General features: G+C 46.8%; 1 long non-coding RNA gene across 1 annotated transcript; it reads left to right on the forward strand.

The window, feature by feature from the left end:
* Positions 1 to 287: 287 nt before the first annotated feature.
* On the forward strand, positions 288 to 1,358 carry LOC120895071. The gene is made up of 3 exons (XR_005738281.1): positions 288 to 330; positions 721 to 938; positions 1,144 to 1,358. It is a non-coding gene; the product is annotated as an uncharacterized LOC120895071 (long non-coding RNA).
* The last annotated feature ends 2,830 nt before the right edge of the window (positions 1,359 to 4,188 follow it).

Here is a 4,188-nt window from a genome sequence, read left to right on the forward strand (position 1 = left end):
AGCAACTTTCCCGAACTGTCATATTCATACATTTTTCAGTAAGCGGAATTCCGCGGCCGCGAAATTCCGGTCCGTGTATTTTTGACCTAAGATTGGTTTTCTCCAGGATTAGGTTGGTGTTAGCGCTGTATCGGGTTACCTGTCAAATCTCTCCGTCTTCCACCACATACACATTTTTACTCGCTTCTCGACACGTTCTCGCCGCGCTGTTGGTACGCGTGTTGACTGCTTTCAAAATGTTTGTTGGGTGCTGAGTTTCATTTTGACAGCTCAGAGGAGAGGTTCATATTTGCCGTTGTATTGAATGTAGTAAATTAGGGATTAGCTTCGGTAAATCTGAAAAATAATATTCGCAGCTATACTTTACCGTCTTGGGTGGTTATTAGGTGATATTGTGTAACGATGAGAAATAAATTAGCACAGTAGTTTAACCTTCAGTCATACGAAACTGCCAGCTACGATATCAGCTGATACGCTGTTCCTTCTCTTTAAATCCGCTTGTGTGGGGAGATGCTTGGTTTAAATGGCTCGCAGAACTCCAAACAGTGTATCAAAATGGAGGACTAGTTCGCGAACGGATGCTTGAGCAGTACTGTTTTGTGACCTATTAGTTAAGGCAGAAGATATCAGTGGACATAAGCATGTATACCGTAAACGAGTGTACGAACAATGCTCCTCCAATACTACAATAATCTGGAGGGACAGCTTTTTTTTTGCTAGCAATCTGTCAAAGTTGTCCAACGGTACCTCCAACTCGCGCCAATTTTGGGGGATGATGACACCGTCCGCCTTTTCTTCGATCGGCGGCATTCTTTAGCCATTGGACGTTCCTAGCTGCGTGTCGCGTTCAACAAGCCTTTTTCTTCAACCCTGCGCCGAAGGATTGCTCCGAGAGAGATGGTGCGTCGAAAGCCGTAAAACAATCGCAGCAATCACAGGTGAGCGTTAGGCAAGGCCCCATTGTTTACTAGCGATCGGCGACAGAGCCGCAAGCTTTGCCGGTGTGTTCTGTCGCATATCTTCCGGATGTTTGCATCACTTTATTAGCACTTTTTTTTGTCAATCGTTTTGTGGGATGCTTTCCACGTCCCTGTTACGCTCGTGCTCTGAAAACGGTATTGTTTCTTTTGTTATCATTTACAGCTAGTTTGTCCATCCTAGTCCGGGTCCGGTCGGAGAAGTGCTTTATCGCGTTCGTTCGCGTTTTCCTGCCTGCTAGTGTCGGAAGTCCGATTCGGAATTTAGTTTTTATTTCTATTGCACTGCAGCTGTGTATGGGCTAAGTATTTTTTTGGTAATTCAATTTTTTGTGAGAGTTCGTATCGCGAAGATGTCAACTAGCAGCAGCAGCAGTCGAGAACGGCGATAGTGTGCGAAAGTGTAGTGTGGTGTCCAGTGTGCTCGGCGAGGAAACCTCGGGCAGCGAGCCAAGCAGTGGTGAACAACCTCCGGCCCATACCAAAGAATGTACCATCCCGGACGAGGGAGAAGAACTCCCGGATGTGGAGGCCGCAGGCTGTACCTTCGAAACACCGACGACGGACAGAACGGTGTTCCGTTTGCGCAAGTGCTCGACCAAGATCTTTGGCCTGTCGCCCGTTTCGGAAATCTCGGCTGCACTGCAAGATTCCGGCCTGGGCACACCGCGAGCGGCACGGCACGCACATTCCCGGTCGGTCTGTTTGAGAAAAGGTACGTTGTGCTTATGCGTTGAGGATGTGAACGCACATTGCGTAGGTGTACTGAGCATAGTTTTAGATTTTAAACTAATATTTTTCTTCTATTCTTTATCATATTTTATATGTTTTTAAATTCGTGTTATCTACCTCGTTTTTACTATCTCTGAATATTACGGCGAAATAATTTTTCTATTTTATACAACACAAGGACATAAAACACATTCTTCGAAACCGCAAGCAATTGTTGGGACTACAGGCAGTTAAACATTCGATTGTGTGTTGCACAAATATTTGGAATCTTCTTTTTAAATATATAATTACCGATATATTACAGAATACGCGTAAACAATGCCTATATGCATTTCTTTATAATACACTGATAATTTGATTATGCAATCTAACGCCCTCGAACATGCTCATAACCAACAATCGAGTTTCCTACCATCCTGCAGGTTTCACTGCAACAGTGCCTAAAATTGCACGTCCCAGGAACGGTGGCACTAACCGTAACGAACATTTTTGTTTACATTTCCCAATGTTGCTCGGCAGTCAGTAGCACGAGTCCCGCCAACCCATTACGTTTTCCACCGTACCAGCCAGCCGGTGGGCTGTGGACGCATTAGCGCAGCTACGCCTGCGCTGGTCGCGTAGGACGACGTGCGCGGTCGCCGTGTCATCTGAAGGTTCGTTAAAAATAGACCACCCCTGCTGGCTGGATTTGTCGATTCCCGGTTGTGTTAAGTTTTCCAACCCATTCACGGGCAGTGCGTGCATGTGTTGGTGTGTGTTTGTGTGTGTAGGCAGCAGCTGCGAAACAGCGGAAAAGCCCTTTTTCCACGTTGTCTCGTTTGTACATGGAGGAAACATTTGATGCCAGATAGACAGTTTAATTGACACTGAAGTGAAGTAGTACCAGTTGGGCCGCATAACTGTTAGGATAACGGCTGATTGAACGGGTGGTAGAAAGGAATATGATTTTATCTGTTTTTCTCTCTATTGCTTAGTGCACTTTTGGATGTAATAGTTCAAATCGAATTGAATTAATTAATCATTTTATACCTTTAAATCCTATTAGATATCAAGATATTCCCCCGGCACGTCGCTTCCCAGACTTTCAAGGCATTCGGGATTTAATTAATTCTTGCGAATGCACTACGCGCCGTGCAGCAATGCAGTAGTTGCTCATTGTGCAAAATCCCTTTTGCTGGTGGTTCCTTTCTTCCTCCTGTCGGGGTGCGACCAAACGTACGAAGAAGCTTGTCACCACTCGTCACTCAGTCAGCGGCAGTCGTCTATGTCAGTCCAAAATCGGACGGAAGAAAATGCAAATTAACAGAATCCGGATCTTTGGGCGCCAAACTCCGGCTCGGGCAGATTTTACCGCGACCAAAATAAAAAAGGAAAACAGGCTAAGAAGGCAAGGATGGCACAAAGAGAGCGAGGAGGAAAAAAAAGGTTTAAATACCCTCCAAACGCGCGTATGTGTTGTGTGCCTTTGTTGGCAACAACGAATTGACTGGCCTTAGCGACAGAAACAACATAAAAAAACTATTCAAGAACTGCTCGCCACATCGGTATCTTGATTTTTCTCTTTTCCTATTACCTCAATCCTGGCCCGTTTTTATGCGCCACTTTTCCTTCCTTTCCTTGCAAGATGTTCAATCCCGGCCGCTGCTCTGATGACGACGATGGTCGTCGACTGGCGGCAAAATCCTGGCGCTAAGCACACATACACAGCACATTATTACCGGTTTTTTTTGCAAATCCCTGATGGCTTACGGCGGGCTATGGCAAGAGAGTCCCTTTAAATTTTCTTAAAGATCCCCGCACCCTTAGAGCCCTGCCCGGCGCCTTCAGCAAAGCCGGCCTGATTGCATTCAACGGCAATGCACGGCGAGAGCGGTCGCTGCTCCTATGTATATGTGTTTCGTGTGCTTCCTTCTGGTACATAGAAACCCCTTTTTCTTCCGGTTTTTGTGTGACAGCTCTTGAGCCCCTAGCCCAGTAGGTAGGAAGCCGTCAGGAGGAAAACGCGCGCGCGCGCTCGCCACATCCTCAACAGCCCGAGAGAGGAGGGCCGAGGGTTTGAAAATGCGCGCGCGGATCTATCCCAACGAAACCGGGGGGTTTTCCTTTGCACGGCAGGGAATGTACCGAAGGTCCTGCTACACTCGCACATGTTAGTGTGAGTATTTGGAACTGTGTGTGTGTGCGCGCGCGCTCGTACACGTTTTCTCCTGCAAGGCTCATTATGGGTACGCTCCAGTGACTTTTGCTGTGGAGGTCGTTCCGACACCATCCCATTCGCGCCGTTCGCGCTGTGCATGGGTGGCAAGGATGCAGTTAGATTGGTAGATGGCATTTTTGTGCTAGCACACACAATAATAGGCCCCCATTGCCATCGGTGCCTGATCGCCTTTATGTTTAATCATCAGTGTGTGTGTGTATGTGTCGCATAAATACATAATGGCTAGATGGAACTAGTTCAAGGCGCGCATTTTTTTTTTCT

The sequence above is a fragment of the Anopheles arabiensis genome, chromosome 2 (assembly GCF_016920715.1).
Source record: "Anopheles arabiensis isolate DONGOLA chromosome 2, AaraD3, whole genome shotgun sequence".
NCBI classification, from domain to species: domain Eukaryota; kingdom Metazoa; phylum Arthropoda; class Insecta; order Diptera; family Culicidae; genus Anopheles; species Anopheles arabiensis.